The sequence below is a fragment of the Myxocyprinus asiaticus genome, chromosome 37, assembly GCF_019703515.2.
Source record: "Myxocyprinus asiaticus isolate MX2 ecotype Aquarium Trade chromosome 37, UBuf_Myxa_2, whole genome shotgun sequence".
NCBI classification, from domain to species: Eukaryota; Metazoa; Chordata; class Actinopteri; order Cypriniformes; family Catostomidae; genus Myxocyprinus; species Myxocyprinus asiaticus.
In genome coordinates, this window is record NC_059380.1 from 30,492,871 (window position 1) to 30,514,000 (window position 21,130).

The following is a 21,130-nucleotide window of genomic DNA, read 5'->3' on the forward strand; positions in this document are numbered from 1 at the left end:
CAGGAGGAGGCAGACCCAGCCCTGACGTTGCTGTGTCCGGTGCGCGCTTTACGCATCTATTTGGATCACACATAGAGCTTTAACCAGAGGTTCTACAATCTCCGGGTGGAACCGGTTTCATCCCGTGTAGTGGCAGGCACAAGCAGATAAGTCCGGGACAGCTTGCCGGGTGTATCGCTTGCGCATAGCGCCTTTCACCTCCCCTGAGCTGAAGACGTGCACTGTTGACTCCCAGTAGTGTTCACAAACTGTGTTCCCTGGATGACTTCCTCCGAGCCCTGTGGCAAACGAGTTTGCGGAGAAACTCGCTGCCAGCTCAGTACATGTGCTAACTAAGCCCTGTACTGGGATAGGTGCTCCACATGTGATGTATATCTTCTGCTAATTTGTTTCCCTGTTGGTAAATTGCGTCTTCTTTGGGCAGAGACCCCTCTGCCCCAGTCACCATGTTTGTAGAAACTCCTCCCCTGTAGGGTAGGACCTACCATGGGACTTCTCCACATGACATACTTCCAACAAAGCTCGGCAAGACCATGTGACGTATTTCCACTCAAAATACCCCCCCCCCCCCCCCATTAATATGTTTTTAAGCAACTGAAAAAAGCACAAATGTCAAGGCATGTCAAAACTTCTCCAGGGCCCAAAACACCCTCAGACCCCAGAGGCTTAAAGCCTGGGCTGAGTAAAGTGTAGAGGTCTATTAAAAATTGTACATTTGTCAAGCTATGTGTGGAACTGATTGCATTGTTTGTTTATATGTGCTGCTGGTTTTAACTGTGCTGTGTTTATGTTGGCTGGGTTGTATGCTTTTGCTGATTGTGCTGAATTGTGTTGTATATGTGAGTGTACAGTTGAGTGTGTTGTGATATAAAGAAACAGATGTATTAGGCTCTGTGTTTAATAAATGAACAATGTGAAAGAAGTTGGAAAAATTATTCCAAGAACTAAAAATGTTCCAAGAAATTGGCTCTGTCGATTATTTGGACATCATCCAAATTGTAGCTGGTGTGATCCAGACAAAGAAACACAATCATTAATAAAGGAAATAAAGCACCTGTTTCTTGGTCTCTCTCTCCCTCTCTCAGACTAAATGTGTGGTGTACTGTCCCTGAGAGAGAGAGTGAGGGAGGGGGTTGAATAAGCATAAGAGATTAATTAGTGTGTGTGCAGGGAAAATTATGGCTAAATAGATAAGCACAGTGAATAATTTTCTTTTCCCTACAGTGTCCCTCAACTAAGGAAAATGCAGAGACTAACAGATTATGAAAGAGAAGGAGTTCCCCAAAGACAAGATGAAGCAGAAGAAGAATTAGAAAAAACATTAATAGAAACAAGAGGGATTAGCAACCATTTCTGGAAAGAATTTGAATATGTAGATTATACAGGAGAAAGAAAAGAATTAACAGAACAAAAGAAGAAAGAGCTACTGAGAAAATTGACTAGAATTACAAATCTGAAGGAAATAGAATACGAATGGCCGTGGGTAGATTGGCAAACAATAGTATCCAAGCATTTAATGGTTGAGCCATTGGTAAAACAACTGGAGGGAATTTACATGTTGAGCCCTACCCAATTGAGACAATTGAGAGTAGCGACAAAAATACCCATCAACTTAGTGTACATTCCTTATCTCAAATGTGAAATTCCCTATTACAGAATCCACCCAACAGAAACACCAGGAGAGGGAGGAGCATCTGTCCTGAAGAATGTTTTCCTTAATGTCAGTTCAGACATAAGACCGGTGCAGTGGGAAAGTAGGGTTTTGTTCAGCAGAAACAGCAATGGAGAAATAATGCCAGTCTACACCACGAATAGGACAATAGGAAGGGTGGAAGTAGAAATTGGCATGAGAAATCCAGAACAGATACGACATGTGTGGGTAGAAATATACGGAGGAAGGAGAAGATAAATAGAAAATAAAAATTTAGCAAACAACTCTTGTAAATAATGAGTGATAATTAGCAATCAACTGTTGTAAATGATGAGTGATTTGAGCAAAAATAAAAGAGGCAGGAAAAGAGGAAAAAGAGGGAGGGGGATTTTAAATAAAGAAGGAAGGGAAGCCCTAATTGACTTCCTTGAACCTTTTCATCTAGAATACTGTGATAGAAGTGAATTAAATGTTTCTGTGGTATTATGGGGAGGATGTCAAGTAGAATTAACCCCATTTCTCACTTTTATGCACTGGGCAGGAGGAATAGCTGCCACAGGTTGATGGTTCGCTGAAGATGAGCTGTGGAGCGTTGATATAATTAGTTTAAGAGGAGACATTATCTGGATGCAGAATAATTCACACTGGCTAGGAGCAGTATAAAACCATTAAATAGAAAACAAATAAATGCTGTTTTAAAGTATCTGAGAAAAACTAATAAAATTATTTAAGGACAGTAACAAGTCCTCAACCCAGCAAAAATCCAGGGGAAGTCAGGGATCGGATACTTTTAGTGGTCCTCATCTAACCAACCTGGTGAAGATTAGTTTAGTAGTAGAAACAAGCTGGGGTTAGAGAGGTACAATAAAGGTATAGAATATACCATAATAATAGACAGCAATGGCATTAACACCTGTGGAACAGATGTGCACAGAATTTCCAGTGTGCAGAGACATCATAAGGGAGGTTTCTAAGAAGTGGGGAAAAAGAACAAAAGGGTTGAACACAAAATGGCCAGCAGAGGGAACATTTGATGTAGCTCTGTGTAGAGAAATGGAAGCATTAATAAAAAATCATAAAGCTAAAGACAAAGATAAAGATAAAGGAAAAAAGAGGGAAGAAAAAGAGACAAAGAGAGAGGGATACTGCAACTGTTTAAAAGTCATGGAATACAAATACTGAAAAGTGAGAGACAGCAAAAAAGAGCATTAGATGATAAAAATGAAGAAAAAATAGAAAGACCACCTCCATATGCTCCACCCCTTGAGCAAATTGAGAAGTGTCAAATGCCTGTCATAAAAGGATCAATGGATATAATAGGTGAGGTAGAAATAAGGGATGATATGCAAGAAAGTATTAGTGAAGGAAGAGGAAGGGAGGCTTTAATTCATGAAGACAAGAGGGAGCCAGGAGAAAGTGAGGAAGGATCACAAATAGGTGAAAGCACAGGAAGATTGTATACTCATCAGGAGCTATTACAGATCCTAACAGAAGTGACAGCAAGGCAAAATGAAGAATATGAGAACATGTCAAGAGAAGAGACAGAATTTAACGAAATAGTAGGAGGACTTCAACAAGAGTTAATAAAAACTGGAGAGAAAGTGTCAAGGGAAAAGAATGAAGCCAGAAGAAAGTCAGTAAAAAGAGGATCTGAAGAAAAAAAAAAGATGCTCAAAACCAAGAGTCTGCTCAAGCAGCCCTAAGAAAAAAATCTAAACAGGTGTCAGGCAGACTACTTATTGAAGATCTACCCAAAGAGAAACTGAAGTGGCAAAGTAGTGAAAAGGGCAGATTGATAAGAGCCACAAGCAATATGGACCTACTTAATGATTATTCAAATGACAGGTATCTGCATGAAGAAGATGATGATGAGCACAGCACCATGAGTCAATCCAGTGACGAAGAACTCATTGATATGCATTCACCCAGTGAACAGCAAAAACAGTGTCCTATTTTAATAAAATGAAAACAAGAACAGTATGTGCCATGGGCCAACCAGGATCTTGATGGACTGATAGCTCGACTTCCAGACATACATGAAGGGGCAGGAAAATGGATTAGAATGTTGGAGGAAGAAACAATGAGGAAACTCCTGGCTGTTGGAGACATCAAAGCCCTGCTAGCTAAATGTTTGGGGGGGATCTAAATTGAATGAGATCCTCAATGCAGTGGGCCTAATGCAAGCAATTGATAACACAGGAGTGGATGGAGTTCCATTTGACAAATGCCGCACAAAGATATGGACAGCCCTAAGAAGAGACTATCCAGCACAAATGGATCCAAAATCACTGAGAGGAGAACCAATAGGTGAGACAGAAAATCCTACCGCCTACATTCAAAAACAACTGAGAAAACAGAAGCAAGAACTGGAGAGAGATCCAGAGAAAGATGTAGTAATGACAACACTATTCAGAACTGCCATAGTGGATGCCATGCCAAGGACAAGTTGGAAGATGTAGTCGGACTAAACTCCAAGACACAAAGAGGGCCCCTCTGAGGGCATTGATGAAACAAACAGGGCATCAGAAACTTCAAGCTCAACTAACATGGGATACTGATGCATTGATAGCCTTTGAGTCATTGAAAAAAGAGCTTCAGACAGCGCCTGCTCTGTCAACCCCAGATTATACCAAACCTTTCCATTTGTATGTAGCAGATAGAAGGGACGGATATGTATCAGCAGTTTTAATGCAGGAAATCTGTACTGGAAGGAAAAAGCAACCAATAGCTTACTATAGCACCAAACTGGACAATGTGGCACAAGGCTACCCACCATGTTATCAGGGGCTCGCTGCAGTGTACTATGCTTATGACTAAGCCTCTTCTGTGACAATGGGTTACCCTGTAGTGATTTACACTCACCATAAAGTTACAGAATTGCTGGAACAAGGAAGATTTGTTTTAACTCAAGCTAGGTGTTTGACATATTCAACACTGCTAATTTACCCTGACGTTACCATAAGGCGATGCACAACAGTAAATCCAGCTAATTACATTCCTCTAGAAGGAGAGGGAACACCTCATGATTGTGTAATTGAGTTACTAGCTTTTACTTGTTTAAGAACAGACCTAGAATCAACGCCAATCAATGATACAGAAACAGACTATTTTGTTGCTGGGTCATGCTTTAGAGACCATTTGGGGAATCATGCTGGGTATGCCATTGTCAAGAGAGAAAACAAAATTTTGTTCCAGTTGTGGTCCAGCATTGTGAACAACCATGCTGAGCACAACTGGCCGAATTAAAAGCACTTACTGAGGCCTGCCTACTAGATAAAAACATAACTGTAAACATCTACACAGATTCCGCCTATGCGCACAGAGTGTGCCATCTATTTGGGGCAGTCTGGAAACAAAGGGGGTTTAAAAAGAGTGATGGGACTCCAATTCAACACAGTGATCAGATAACTAAGCTAATTTCAGCAATGATGCATCCAAAGAGATTGGCTATCATTAAATGCCAAGCACATAAGAAAGGCAATGATTTTGTCATCCAAGGTAATAATGCTGCTGACTTATATGCCAAAAAAGCCTCAGGATGCCAAGTAGCAGTAATGGCAACTGTATCGATTTTGATTCAGCCCCAACCTCAATTGGATGATATTGCATAAATGCAACATCAAGCTGGCCCTTATGAACACACAGTCTGGCAAAAAAGAGGTGCAAGTATAGATGTAAATGGCATATGGCGGTCCCATGAAGGACACATGGTTGCTCCAACAGCACTTCTTACTATTCTAATCTCAGATGCGCATGGTTTTGACCATTGCGCAAGGGTGGAGGTGATTAGAAAGATAAAATGACAAGGATATTGGTCCCCATATCTACAGGCAATGGTAGATGATTTTTTAGCTGAATGTGAAATTTGCGCTAAAAATAATGTCAGAAAGGGTACATCTGCACCAAAAGGTCACATACCAGTTCCAGAGAGACCATTTAAACATCTGGTAATGGACTATGTAGATATGTTAAAATCAATAAGAGGCAAAAGATACATGTTGGTGATAATAGATAGACTCTGCAGATGGGTAGAAGCAGTACCGTCAGCAGACCAGGGAGCTCAAACTGTGATCAAATTTCTGACCAGAGAAGTCATTCCAAGATTTGGCATACCATCTCAAATTTGTTCTGATAATTGCTCAGCATTTATTCAAAAAACAGTGAAGACAGTGATACAACAGCTAAGAATAAAACAAAGATTGGGATGTGTTTGTCATGCACAATCACAGGAAATGGTAGAAAAGGTAAATGGAACTCTTAAGGCTAAGATCCTCAAAATCTGTGCTGACACTCAACTCGATTGGGTTGATGCCTTACCTCTTGCATTGATGCATTACCGCATGCAGACCAATATAATCACTAATCTAACACCGCATGAAATGCTAACAAGAAGACCCATGCCAGTACCATACCTGAGAGGTCCCTATGAAGGCCCACCTCTAGAACAGTTGCAGATGGAATTAAGGGCTTACGTGAGACAAATAATTGCTATACATGAAGCCATTTATTCACAGGAAAAGAGCAGGGGACCCAGACAAGAAGAAGTGCCCTGTCCAATAGTTCCTGGAGACCGAGTCTACCTGAGAGTTTTTAAAAGGAGATGGAATGAACCCAGAAGGGAAGGACCTTTTAAGTTAGTAAGGGCGAACCCAACAGCAGTACAGGTAGAAGGTAGCACAACGTGGTATCATTTAAATCACTGCACTAGAGCGCCTATGCCAAGACTACCACAAGACCGGGTACACAGAGCAGAAGAGGAAGACTCAGACGTGACTTCCCCTGAGGTTGAAAGAGAGATTGAAGTCCATGACCAAGAAAGGGAAGAAAGAAGGGTTCATTCCATCTCCTTTTAAAAACTCTCAGGCAGACAAGGTAGACAACCACTCCACTGATGATGCCATTGCATCTACACTACACACTGCTCTCTCCCACCAGGAAAAAAGGAACACTTATGTGAGAATGCTGTTTGTAGACTACAGCTCAGCATTCAACACCATAGTGCCCTCCAAGCTTGATGTGAAACTCTGGGCTCTGGGCTTAAACAGCTCGCTGTGCAGCTGGATCCTGGACTTCCTGTGAAGCAGACGCCAGGTGGTTAGAATGGGCAGTAACATCTCCTCATCACTGACCCTCAACACTGGAGCCCCACAGGGCTGTGTTCTCAGCCCACTCCTGTATTCCCTGTACACACATGACTGTGTGGCAACACATAGCTCCAATGCCATCATTAAGTTTGCTGATGATATGACGGTGGTAGGTCTGATCACTGACAATGATGAAACAGAGAGAAGCACAACATCTCCCTCAACGTCAGCAAGACAAAGGAGCTTGTGGTGGACTTCAGGAGAAGGGAAAGAGAACACAGCCCCATCACCATCAATGGAGCACCAGTGGAGAGAGTCAGCAGCTTCCAGTTCCTGGGTGTCCACATCACTGAGGAACTCACATGGTCTGTCCACACTGAGGCCGTTGTAAAGAAGGCTCATCAGCGCCTCTTCTTCCTGAGACGGCTGAGGAAGTTTGGAATGAACCGCCACGTCCTCACACGGTTATACACCAGCACTGTAGAGAGCATCCTGACTGGCTGCCTCTCCGCCTGGTACGGCAATAGCACCGCCCACAACCGCAAAGCCCTGCAAAGGGTGGTGCAAACTGCCAGATGCATCATCGGAGGTGAGCTTCCCTCCCTCCAGGACATATATACCAGGCAGTGTGTGAAAAAAGCTTGGAGGATCATCAGAGACTCCAGCCACCCGAGCCATGGGTTGCTCTCACTGCTACCATCAGGCAGATGGTATCGCAGCATCAGGACCCGCACCAGCCAACTTCATAACAGCTTCTTCCCCCAAGCAATCAGACTTTTGAACTCTTGATCTCTCACGATCAATATACACACAGTTTTATTTTGAAAAGTTTAGTTCCTGTTCCCTAGTCATGTGATGTCTTGTTTTCCCTCCATGTTCATGTGTCATGTTTTCATTGGTTTATTGTTTAATTATCTTGTTATCAGTTCTGTTTGTTCATTGGTTTATGTTCTCCCATGTCTTGTATTTAAGCCCTCATGTTTTCATTGTCTAGCTGTCAAGTATTGAATGTGATGGTATGTGTTTGGTACGCTGTAGTCAAGTCAAGCCATAGTCTAGTCTAGTCTAGTCTAGTCCATGTTCATGTTTTGTTTTGTAGTCAGAGTTATTGGTTCTCACTTTGTAAATAAACTGCACTTGGGTTCTTCATCTTCACGTCATCTTCGTCATTGTCATCATTGTCAGCAGCCAACATCGTTACAGAATACTAGACAACCCATGAACCCAGCAGTTTTACTTCTGCGCCTTCGTCAGGGCAATCGTCCCCTGAAGGACTATGTCGAGGACTTCTGCGGTCTAGCCTGCCAGGTGGACTTTAATGAGGTTGCCCTCAAAGACTGTTTCAGATTTGGATTGAATGAGTCCATTTCTTTTTTGATGCCTGGCGGTCGCAGTTCCCTCAGCCTGGCTCAATATATCGACCTCGCCCTACGGTTCATTGGTTCCCCGTTCACTGTGGTGGAGGCGGATGCCGAGCCAGAGTTCCACATCATGGCTGCCGCCGAGCCAGAGTTCCACGTAATGGCCACCGAGCCAGAGGTCCACGTCATGGCTGCCGCCGAGCCAGAGGTCCACGTCATGGCCGCCACCGAGCCAGAGGTCCACGTCATGGCCGCCAAGCCAGAGTTTCTAGTCATGGTCGCTGAGCTAGCACCATCTTTTGCTCCATGCCACGTCACAGCAACGCCTCAGCCTGCTCCATGCCACGTCACAGCAACGCCTCAGCCTGCTCCATGCCACATCACAGCAACGCCTCAGCCTGCTCCATGCCACGTCACAGCAATGCCTCAGCCTGCTCCATGCCACGTCACAGCCACACCTGAGCAGTGGGACCTGGAGATGGTTCCCACACTTATACCCACCCTTAGTTCTCCTGAGCAGGCAAGGGGAACTTTCGGCCCTCCGACCCCGCCTGGATCCTCTGAGCCCTGGACTTCACCTTGGCCTGTCAGTCCCTCGACATTGCCTCAGCTCTGCGTTCCCTCGGCTCCACTGCGGTCCTTCAGCCTGTCGGCTTTGCCGGGGTCCCTCGTCCCTCCGGCTCCTCCTTGGTCTGTCGGTCACCTGGCTCTGCTTTGGCTCTACGATCCTCTGGCTGCGCCTCGTCCCTCCGATCTGTCAGCTTCACCGGGGACCTCCTTCCCTACGGCTCCACCTTGGTCCTCAGTCCCACCGGCTCCACCTCAGTCTTCCGATCCCCCAGCTCCGCCTTGCTCCTCCGAGCCTCCAGCACTGCCTTGGTCCTCCCTGCCATCGGCTCCACCCTGGCCCTTCGAGTCTTCGGCTACTCTCCGGGCACCAAGTTCCATGGCTCCGCCCCTCGAGCCTCTCACGGCTCCGCCCCTTGAGCCTCTCATGGCTCCACCCCCCCACGGACTTTGCCTTGGTCCCATGCCTCTCGCCCTTTCTCGCCATGCCACGCCCCACACCTCAAGACGCCCCCCCCCCCCAGCTCCCTACAGAACTTTGAATTTATGTCATGTTTTACGTGTTTTGTTTATGTGTTGGGGTGTCAGGAGCCACCCCTTAGTGGGGGGATATGTCAGGTGTATTTTGTTGATTCATGTCTTTTATTTTGAAAAGTTTAGTTCCTGTTCCCTAGTCATGTGATGTCTTGTTTTCCCTCCATGTTCATGTGTCATGTTTTCATTGGTTTATTGTTTAATTATCTTGTTATCAGTTCTGTTTGTTCATTGGTTTATGTTCTCCCATGTCTTGTATTTAAGCCCTCATGTTTTCATTGTCTAGTTGTCAAGTATTGAATGTGATGGTATGTGTTTGGTACGCTGTAGTCAAGTCAAGCCATAGTCTAGTCTAGTCTAGTCTAGTCCATGTTCATGTTTTGTTTTGTAGTCAGGGTTTTTGGTTCTCACTTTGTAAATAAACTGCACTTGGGTTCTTCATCTTCGTCATTGTCAGCAGCCAACATCGTTACAAAGAGATTAATAACTGAAAAATCTTATTGTTAAATGATGCTGAAATATTATTTATATATAAAAATAAAAAAGAGTCATGAGAAATTAAAAGGATGTAGTGTAATGAGCAGTTATTTCAAAACTCAAGAAAAGAGAGCTGTTTGAATTTCCATTGTGCCTCTTTGCTACTTCATCCTGTTTAAACTTTTACTTACTTTTCTGTTATTTTAAAACCTTGATTAATGTTATTTTATTAGATAGAATGGAAGATCCTTCTCTTGAGAGGGTAAGGAAAGGGAGAAAATAAACATAAGAGAGTTATTATTACTATTTTTACTGTTGAAGAGTAATTTAAATATATTACTGTGAGATTCTAAAATAAAAAAAGAAGGGATAGCTGTAATGACATTAGAAACAGTGTGAGGGAATGGAGTATCCCTCCTCCTAACTTCTCCCCTGCCCTACACTCTCTCACTCTCAGGCTAAGTTTGATAAATGTCTACTTGAAACAGAAACACAAGAGCAGATTTTAAAGGCACATCTCTAAGTTGTTTTATTTTATTTTATTTTGATTTTATTTGATTTTTATATGGAAAATGATGTGATTTGACGATAACGTCAGATACAGTGATATGAAGGAGAGGTTCAAACAGCTTTCCTCATCATGATTAAAGATTTTATATATTTAGAGGGCAATCTAAAGTTAAGGGTTTATACTAAAGGAGATTCAGTTCAAAGTTGATCTGACACACTTAATGTAGGTTCAAAACAATCCAGAGACTATTATTGAATTAAGGTGATGTTTTTAAATTAAGCTTCCTAGATGCTTGACAGAGACTATCCTTTATTTTGTTTTGTTCTAATGTTAGTCCCCACCATGATACATGGTCTTTTGTGACATCTGCTAAAGTAGCAGAAATACAACCTGAATGGAAATTAATGATCTGTAAATGAGTTCAATATTAGCATTGTTATTTCACTTTATTTGGACAATTTTAATAGATTGTTGAATTTTGAATAATGCTTTTTGAATTTAGCCATGTTTTGAATTGTCTCCATATTTAAGCAATGGTAGATGGTTCCATTGGCTGTGACGGTTCTCTGGTGATACTCCCTGAAAAGAAAATATCTGTTTACTGATACCAAATTATTAAGGACTGGCCAATAGGACTGAGTGGTATCGAGACCAGTGGCAAGAGGTGATGACCCAATGACGGGTAAGACTCTCCACTGCAAAAAAGGGGGGCAACCTAAGGCAGGGCATCACCGCCCTGGAAACTTGACCAAGAAGGTTTGATATGGCTTTAAGGAAGTGGATGAATGCTCTTAGGTCTGAAGCATCAACAGGGAGGCCTAGAAGAGACCTGCCCGAAAATTGTGAGTTCCACTCAGCCTGACTGCATTTTAATAACCTCTTTACTAAAACAATTTATCACAGTGTTAAATACCATGCATTCTGTCACTGTGCCAGCAGGGGATCATACCCTGTGTAGAAGATTATTTATAGATTGGTTTTGGAGGTAAAGTTTTGAGAGCCGTTGCAGACAAGGGAGTGCCTGACATGTTTGTATGATAATCAATTTAGATTGGAAGATGATTTATTAATTTTACTTATGCTTTTATTGAACTTATGTACATTTTAATAGTAATGAAGAATGAAAAAAAAAAAAAAAACATGGTGGTGACTAAAGATTAAGATTGCTTGTCATGTTTGTTTGTAACAATCTAAATGGAATTGTTTAAGAAATAGGGTGCATGGTTGGCTAAAATTGGCATAATGATTGAAACAACAATTCTGGTGTTGATATAATATGTAGATGATCTGTTGATTTGTTCAACAACATTAGAGCAATGTCACCAAGATTCTATCAAAGTGTTCACTAAATTAGCTGAAGGGGGCCGCAAAATCTCAAAAGAGAAACTGCAGTACTGCTTACCACAGGTAGAGTACTTAGGACGAATCATTGCGCATAACACTAAAGCTATATCACCAAGCCAATTGGAAGGCATAAGTAAAGCACCCCAACCACAAATAGTGGGACAAATTTTGGGCATGACAGGTTTTAGTGATATTGGATAGAAAACTATGCTATTAAAATAGCTCCCTTAAGAGCACTGATGAAATAGACAGGCCATCAAAATCTCCAAGCTCGACTAACATGGGATACGGATGCATTGATAGCCTTTGAATTGTTGAAAAAAGAGCTGCAGACAGCTCCAGCACTAGCAACCCCAGACTACACTAAACCATTTCATTTGTATGTAGCCAATAGAAGAGATGGATATGCATCAGCAGTCTTAATGCAGAAGACCTGTAGTGGAAGAAAAAAGCAACCAATAGCTTATTATAGCACTAAGTTAGATAATGTAACACAAGGCTACCCACCATGCTATCAAGGACTTGCAGCAGTGTATTTTGCATATGACAAAGCTTCCACTGTGACAATGGGCTATCCAGTTATAATATACACACATCACAAAGTGACAGAGTTGTTAGAGCAGGATAGATTTGTTTTAATGCAAGCCAGGTGTTTGATATATTCAACACTGTTGACTTACCCAGACATTACCATAAAACGCTGTACAACAATAAATCCAGCCAACTCTATTGCTCTAGAAGCGGAGGGAACACCTCATGAATGCGTAATAGACTCTCTAGCTTTTACTCGTTTAAGGCCAGATCTAGAATCAACACCAATCATTGATGCAGAAGCAGATTATTTGGTAGATGGGTCATGTTTCAGAGACCATCTAGGAAATCATGTTGGATACGCTGTGGTCAAAAGAGACCAATTGTGTGTTCCAATTGTGATGCAGCATTGTGAGCAGCCATGCTTCGCACAATTGGCTGAATTAAAAGCACTAACTGAGGCTTGTTTGTTGGCTAAAAATCAAACTGTTAATATTTATACAGATTCCGCATATGCACATGGAGTATGCCATTTATTTGGAGCAGTCTGAAAACAAAGAGGGCTCAAAAAGACTGAAGGGACACCAATTCAGCATGGTGACCAAATAATTAAACTTATCTCAGCCATGAGGTATCCAAAGAAATTGGCTATCATAAAATGCCAAGCACACAAAAAAGGCAAGGACTTTGTCATTCAAGATAATAATGCTGCAGACTTACATGCTAAAAAGGCCACAGGATGCCAAGTAGCAATAATGGCAAATGTATCAGTTCTACTTCAACCTCAACCCCAATTAGATGACATTGCACGTATGCAACATCAAGCTGGCCCATATGAACATAGTGTATGGCAACAAAGAGGTGCGAGCAGAGATCTAAATGGTATATGGCAATCAGATGATCAGATGAAACAGATGATCAATGTGTCTGTAAAGCCATCTGGAATTGACATTGGGGCCACTATATTCTCCATAGGTCCTGGACTGGATGAGCAGGATGAATTCAAGAAAAAACCCTGAAATGACACAAGAATGGTAGGGAAGGGGAGCCTTTTATTTTTAACTCTTTATTTTCAATTTTCTCTTGTTTTTGGATAGCAAGGGAGTCAGTATACTTATTGTATTTTCTTTTATAACAAAATTAGGTAGCACTTTAGATTGGATAGTGTAGGCAGGAAGTTAGAGGGTATTATGTTTATTATTTTGGCATATACCCCTTCCTGAAGCTATTATTTTCTTTTAAATAATGTTTGTTGTTTAATCAAGCTATGTGAATGCAAGGGAATGATGAAGGTTTGCAGCAGATCATTATCCATGTTATGAGGTAATGTAAACAGGTAATGTAACCAGAATTAAAAGGAAATGATAAGAGGGTATATTTTGATTATATATTAACTTCGTAAATGTTTTAAAAGTATTATTTGTTGTTCGAATTATCTCTATAGGTACTATTAGCCAAGTAAATTGCTGTAGAATGAACAATAGTAAAACACTGGAAGTACCACTGGAGGGCCAGAGGATAAACACCACAAAATGAAGTAAGGATCGACGAGCACCTCAGTGCTTAGCAGCAAGAGTAATACTCTACTGGAGGTTTAAAAACCCACTGTCTGCTCCAACACCACCAGATAGCACTCCAGGCTACCGGAAATGTCTGTGACTTCCTCTGGCACCGTGAGACGTATCATATGCTGAAGTAATCTACTGAAATAAGTTTAATCACTGATGTACTCTACATAATGCAAGGCTAAATCAGCATGCACATGCTTTATACAAGAAGTTGATTTTTGTTTTTGATTACTGTTACCCTCCAGAAAGAACTTAGCTAGGGAGATAAGATCTTTTTACTTTCTCCTAGTCAAAAGTGGGGGAAGATTTTTGGTCTTATTCTCCTCCGGAGTGAAGTTCCATAAGAGCAGTCATTATTAGATGAATGTGTGACTTGTACTGGTCACTTGGTAGGAAGGGAGGAGACTGACTTGTGAGGTTGCACTCTGGGTAAGGGCAATAGAGGTGAGACTTTTTATAAGTCTCAAAGGAGGGAATATATAGTATATTTTTCTTTATCATGGTATATATTTTTTTTATATCAAAATACTTATGAGGTTACTGGACTTTGTGTGACCCAGGAGAGGGCATATGAGGTTACTAAAAGTGCTGATACTGCAAAAAATCTCACAGCGCACTCAGCTGTAACAGAAATAATGATGCTATGGACTTTGGGAAACACAGCTGAAGATAAAGATGAAAACAACTAGTGGTCAAAGTGACCGTATTATGCTCAGATTGTCATGTTTTAATATTACTTTAATTAAAAAGTTATTTTTAAAAATAGACTAAAGCCAGGTGTCCACCATTAAAAAAGAAATCAAAGGCCTTGTGAGATAATGGTGGCGAACGGTATCCATGACAACCAAAAAATTATGAAGGGGCGTATATATGAGGTAATATCTGACAAGAAACTGTATAAAAGATGAGGGTCTGGACCAAGGGATTCAGATCTCAGCTGACATCTCAGGTTTGTTGGTTTTACAATAAATTCTAACCTTTGACTCCTGGAACTCCTGACTCCGAGAGCTTTCTTACAGAGAAGGAAAGAAAAGGCATCTTACGCTCTATAACATGAGCAGGGCACAAACTAACACTTTTTGGTTTTCTTACATTTGTGTAAATGTACTTGGGGTTCGATGTATTTTTCTTTGTTCACATTAATTTCACACGTGTCTATTACACACATGTGGTCTTGTTTCATGAATACAGTGTGTACTTCTTTCACAATCTACCTCGAAAAAAGAAAGTGAAACAGGAGAGGGGCACATTGTAAAAAGACCATATAACAGCTTAAACCCCCCCTCTAACAACTGTATCTGATCTAATTAAAAAGCCTAGAAGATAAATTAAATTTTCATGTCAATAAAAGCCATTTATTAACTTTACAATAATTTTGACACTTGACAATAAATACACAACAAAGCCACAGCACTGACCGAAATAATGCATGGATTGATGACAAAACACACACGCATTAAGAGAAATTATGTAAATTACATATCTGACTGCATGGAATTGCATATAGTTTTTTGGAATTGGGGCACATTGTAACGCAGTGTTACAACGTGCCCCATCGGCACAACTGGGATTTAAACCTGGCTGGTCACTTCTGGTGGCTATCTGAGAATTAAAAGAATATGTAAGATGCTAGCTAAAAGATTGGAGATTGAATTGATACCAAGTTTGCCTCATTTTAAATAAACAGTAAAAACAGAGATGATAATGACTCATGCAAATTTTTACTTTTGCTACCTGTGGCAGCGGGGGCGTGGTCAAGCATCTCTCCGGAGAGAGAGAGATCACTGCATTTTTAGTTATGCACTAAAATATTTACATGTAATTGCATTTAAAATGTAATTATCACAATTACAGAGGTATATAATGATGATTTGTGAATTTTCACTGCAAAACGACCCCAAAAAAATGCAGCAAATTGCATTGTAAAATTTGAGAAAAGCAGCAGCAAATTCAGCCATTTTGTAATCCCAGCTAGCCAAATTACATGGCCACTTCCTAACTACACTGTAATTTGATGTCCAAACTTTAGTGTGGCAATGTAACTGATTATGTTGCGACAACCGGAAAAGTTAAATTCCTGTATTTGTTGGCACAACGTAACTGGAACTGTGCCAGTCTGTCATGACGTTGTGGCAATGTTGTGGATCAGTAGTGTCACGGGGGCGACAAAGGACCCAAAAGCAGAGACGACAGTTCAATGGTTTTATTAACAAAGTTCTCGATGTCAACCCACAGACACACAAGCATGCTCCAACTACACAGTTAACATGACAGTAAACAATAAACTGGCAAATAACGAGGTGACAAACAAGGAATAAGTAGGGAGTGCAATCAGAGTGAAGCAGATGGTAACGGGCGAGTAAATCATTGCTGTGATCAGCATCTCCCCGAGATCAATCACCATTCCCATTGAAATGCTGATCATGCGCCGGCTCCACCTGTGAGACACAAGGGAGAGAGAAAAACAAACAACAGTATGAGCCGGCACAAATGCCGGAACCGTGACAAATAGTTTTTTTAGTAACCAGTTGGTATTTTATGCTTTGAATAATTATTCTATTGGCGAACCTGCAATATTCTAACCTAATTTATGTCCTCATTTGCCCAACATTAATTTAGAGGCTATTTGAACAGTTGTGCGTATGAATAACGAATGCAGACTCAAATTTAATGTACTTCATTTATTTTGACAGTGAACAGAGAAAAATGCAACATTAAAATAATTTGAAATCTATTGCTACAGAATTACAATGAAATTTCAAGCCTAAATTACTTCTGTGCTCATATTAAAATCTACTTAGACTATCTTAACACCTAATGTTTTTACACCTAATGAACTACATATGTTAATTTAATTTAAAGCCATTTTAAGGATAAATAAAAATGTAAATGAAATCATTACAATATAATCTTTAGATCTACATATTTTTTTCAATAAATTATTATATTAAATTATAGCAGAAATGTAAATTTAATCAGCAAAAAAATTTACAATTACAATTATAGATAGATAGATAGAGTCTCTGAATAGAGATTTTTAAATATCGAATGTTGCCATGGCGATTCACGAAATTAATGGCAAAAATAAGGAAACGGGAATTGTCTTGTATCTTCTGTGTGATTTAGATCAAAATAGAGTTGTATGTTTTTTCTTGGGGGTTAATCACATGGATGTGGCTATTGTGGGTCACGGTCATAGCGCCACCAACTGGCAGCAGGAAGGGTGGCACTTACAACAGACTTTGAAATAGTCCACCCAAATTGCTTCAAAATTGTTTAGACACCACTAATGGAAAATTTTGAAGGGATGTTTAATAGCTTTAATAGTGTTGTCATGGCAGTGGATTAAATTACATGAAGTTGTAGTCAAACTGGAATGGTGGCATATATCTATTACACATTGTATGTTTAGGGTCCAAGTTTACATTAATGTTGAGTTGTTGCTGTGTCCATCAAGCTTTGTTTTCCGAAAGCCACCGAGTGGAAATGGACCCATGGGGCTTGGGCCCGTCATCGCTGCTTGCAGCTATATTTATTATTATTATTATTATTATTAATTTTATTTTTAACGCATTCACCAATTTATAAGGCATTCATCATGCTCGAAAACTCAAGAAACTTGGCCAACACATCAGACCTGTGTAAAATCAAAAATGTATGCAGTGTTTAGGCTTGGGTGTGGTCAAGGAGATCTACAGCGCCTCCAAACGCAGGCAATGGTTGGGATGAAGTTGCTCAGATGTGCACAAGACTTGGTATGGTTACTGCTGTTCACTTGTTTGTATTTGACTCCGCCCAACAGGAAGTCAGCGATGTTGGATGGAGTGTGGGATTTTCAAATTTTCCTGCTGTGTTTTGAGGGGCTTACGATGGCTGAAAACGTATGAAAGTTTACACATACATTTGTCTTAGGACATCTTTTGATTTGATATTGCAATTCAGCATAGACGTGCCTCATCGGTTCCACAGTGCCCCCTAGTCCGTAAATGCTTATTACTTTTTCAAAACTCTTGAAACTTGGCACACTCGTCAAAAGTTTGGCAAGATTTTAGAATTTTTTTGTCCTTTGTCTTGGGTGTGGCCAGTGGACTCCATAGCGCCCCCTAATATTTTGAGTGAGTTTATCGCTGTGGTTGCCACAGAGTTTGTCTGATATTTGTCTAAGTTTTGGTGAGGACATTGTTCAGATTTAAATTCTAAAGGGATTCTTGATATCTTAAATACTGTTGCCATGGCAATGCATTAAATGTCATCATTCATTTTTATGTATATTCACAAGTTTTGAGGTATTTGCCATGCTTTAATTTTCAAGTTTATGTTAATAAACATATTATTTATTTTTTATATAACAAAAAATATAATAAAAATATCAAATGAAATGTAAAAATACTAGAACACACTGCCATTTGTCTCTGCTCAGTTCTGAGTGACAATTACAAGAAATGTCCAATAGAGGTCAGCCAAGCTCCATTGTTTAATGATTCCCAAACACTCAGATGACTAGAAGGGAACCATAAGATAACCTCAACAGTGCAAATGAATGAGCAACTAAAGTCAGACTGTCAAATTCATCAGCCAATCAGATTGATTTATTTGTTCTTGGTGGGTGTGATCTTTAGGATATTCAAGGCCTTATAGCTGGCCTTGAGTGACGCAATCACGCTTTATGAGATGTACATAATTCAAGACCGAAAAGCACGAGATCTTACTGAGGTGTCGGCTCAGTTGTCACTGCCACATCACCACTGAGAAAGAGATCCTTATGGATTTAAAAACACGAGATGTTCTGCATGACCGTGTGATTGCTTCATTTATTAAACAGGAAAGGAGGACAGATTTTGAATTCAAGCCATTTGGTAAGTGGTTTTTGCATTGTTATAGCAACATCAGGAGTTTTCTAAGTGTAAATTAGGCTGCTTGAGCATTCAGTGTTGGATCAAGTTTTGAAAAGTAGTGCTGCATTCCATTCAACTCGGACAGTCGGATTTTACAACTTCCTACTAGGTAAAGTGCAATGGAATGCATCTTGAAGTCAGAATTACAACTTGTAGGATCGTGCAGAAATTCTCAACTCTGATTTCGCCGAGATGCAGGGGCATGATGTCACACAAACATGTCGACACTCAGGGAGATCTACAAAGTAAGTGATAAACATTCACTTTATTAAGTAATATCGATAAATGAGTTCGTTGCCACATTACATGATATTAAAGCTTGTTTAACAAACGCCTGCAGAAATTGGTGTATAAAACATTATAATCTCTTTTGATAATCGTACACCTGAAGCAAAAATGCTAGCGCTGCAGCATTGTTTATCAGTTGGGTTGCTAGGAGACATCTCTAATTAGAGTCAAACCCCTGCTAAGCAAACGGGAGCCTTGCATATCGGGGAAAGGAATGCATTTATGGTCGGAGATATCAAGTAGGAATATCCCACTTCCAACTTGAATGGAACGCAGCATAACATGTACCCTGCGAAACTAAATTTATTGCAAGCAACATTTAAATTGCAAATATTATTAGATAGATTTTTCCAGGTATTATATACCTCCTTGGTAGATTCATATGAAAAATTATGATTTCTGAATGTCTGTTCGGGACACGTTCATTCACAATACAGTCAAGCTGCAGTTAAAATTAGGCTTGCTTGAGCATTAAGTGTCGTATCGAGTTCTGGCTTTCGTGCGTGGACGTGTTTTTAAAATGTCAATTGGTATTTCTAGTTAGCTGCGACATAATGTATGAATCATGATAATGGCATGAATCACCATGCCATGTTAATAAAAATAAAATAATATATAATGGACCAACTTCAAATCAGCATGCCAAGTGATGTGGCTTGTGATCTCTCATGAGTCGTCCTTTAGAGGCACCTCGCAACAACACCATAATGTGCCCAGCAGCAAGATTCTAATACATATGGCATGCATAGTTTACAGTTAGTGGTGGTTTGGGACAATATTTAATGAAAACTGAGACAAATTTGCAAAGCGTTCCCAAATGTAATTCTAGCTGATGGTATTAAGGCAGTAAGTTACAGACAACAGAACAAGTTGACCAATCAGATGAAAGGGGCGTTTCAGTGTCGCTCACATGTGCATATCAAATATTCAAGCCGTAAATAAAAAACAAACAAACAAAAACAAAAAAACAATGTGGAGCACTGTGATAGTGGTAACCTTCAATGCAAGTGGATTCACTTGATATGTTTGCAGGCAGCCATGTCTCTGTTACAGCTATACAGCTATAATTATAGGATTGGATTGAAGCCGTTAAATCTAGCAAATGGCAGTGTAAACCCTGAACATTCATTAGGAAAATTGAAAAAGATTTGTTGGTGTTATGTGGTGAAATATTACAAAGTTCAAACTGTGGCATTGTGTTGATACATTCCTGGATGTTGTTTTTGCAATAAATTGCTTTATCAGCAAAATCTTGAATGATCAACCCATTTAAAGTCTCAACTTAAAGCAACATATGCCTGTCCAGCTGCAAAAATCTTTTTTAGTGATATGACTACTTCATTGACAGTTAAACCTTGCACTTTGTGTACAGTGCAATCACATGCCAACTTTAATGGGAACTGCTTACGCTACTCACCCTTGCTGTTAATTCACTGTTCCTCTAAAATAATTGGAGTGGAATTCATGATGTTTCTAGGTGGTGGTATACACTTTCTAGTGGTATTACAAGTTTTATCATACCAAACTGAACAAATGCTACATTCCCAATTGCGTCCCATTTACAAGCCCATCAGTTTTCTTAATTAACATGACTCGCGCACCTTTACCTAATAGACACGTTTCCAGTAAACAGGAATTAAATACTTTGGAAAAGTGTCCCTTTTTAAGTTGCATTTGTATAGTTTGTTGATTTTTCTCAAAATCCTGAGCCTCTACACAAATGTGGTCTGGGCAATATGCAATTATCTGTTTGATGTTATGCTATTCCACTTGCGTATTTGTTGGGAAAATGTGTAAATGTGTGACATATTTAAGTCATTAAGTGATAGTGGGGAACTCTTGCTACGTGTTCGCAATCTAATCTTTTTGTCTAACAATGATTGTTAATTCTGACAGTGCAAATGTGCTGTTCCACAAGTCCAATGGAGCATTTTGCAAATACAGTGGTTTTCCTCTCACAGGTGGTAATTGGAATAAATCTTCCACAGCAATTATACTAACTTTACCAAATGGTGAGTAGTCACCTGTCTGCTTTATTTGTCTAAGCCTACCATGGACATAGGCTAGTAGGCTGTGGTTTACCATAGAAATGTAATCTATAATCAGTATATGCAAGTCACTAAATACCACACGCATTGTATTTATTTTTTTTCACCTAAAGGTGTTTAAGGCAATTTTATATCTGTCCTGATTGAAAATGTACTATGGATGGTCTTGGCACCCAAGTTGAAAGCAGCAGTTCCAGTAGGTGCTGTCAATAGAGCAGAAACTTTACCTGGTGCAGCTGCAATTTGGGATAATAATCTGTTCGCTTCATAA